The following is an 875-nucleotide window of genomic DNA, read 5'->3' as shown; positions in this document are numbered from 1 at the left end:
CACAGCCGCACACAAGGAAATGCCTCCTTATTACGCACAAAATAATGATTCCTCCACCTGACATCTAGGAACCACCGAAAGGGCCTCTGTATTTCACGAAAAAACGTTACCGCCGATAACAACTCAGACCCACCAGCTATATCTTCGCACGCAAGGAAGTGCGTCCTTATTACACACAAAAAATGAATACTCCCCCTATTAGCTGGGACCCAATATAGAGGCAGGCTGACTTGTGGGCCTACTAAGTTGACGGGGACGGAGGGCTTTGTCAACTTAGTCAATATGCATGATTCTAGCTCTAGTGACCATACAATGTCCATCCAACGGTCGTAGTGCTTCTTCAACCTCTGGTCTTCTTACTCCAGCCGCCCAAACCAGCACCGGTCGTGCCTCATGCTCCTGCCTCCCATGGTCGGCTGCGATGCGGCGGAGGCCTCACCGCCCCCTACTACTCCCACCGCTGGCCAGACCATCCCTCTACTCACCCACACCCCCCTGTTATTCTGCGGCGGTGGCAGCCTCACACCGCAGCGAACCAGTGAGTCCTCATACTCCTCTACGCGTGGGCATCCACTGCCGTGTCTTCCCCGGCTCTGCGTCGTCCCCTTCCTAGGCCTCGCCGTCGTCCACCGCCCTAGTGCTCTCGGTGCGACATGGTCAACGTGGTCAAGGAACGACTTCCATCGGAAGAGTACTGTACATGGAGAGGCTGACAGCTGGGTCCACGACAACCGCAAGGAAGTGCCTCCTTATTACGCGGAAAATAATTTTTCCTCCACTTGACAGGAGGGACCCACTGGACGGGCCACCGTATTTGGCGAAAAAAACATCCCCCCCTGACTGCTAGGACCCACCGGACGGGCCATCGTATTTCA

Source organism: Triticum dicoccoides, chromosome 3A (assembly GCF_002162155.2).
Source record: "Triticum dicoccoides isolate Atlit2015 ecotype Zavitan chromosome 3A, WEW_v2.0, whole genome shotgun sequence".
NCBI classification, from domain to species: domain Eukaryota; kingdom Viridiplantae; phylum Streptophyta; class Magnoliopsida; order Poales; family Poaceae; genus Triticum; species Triticum dicoccoides.
The sequence above is the reverse complement of the archived record's forward strand: the minus strand, read 5'-3'. Positions refer to the sequence as shown.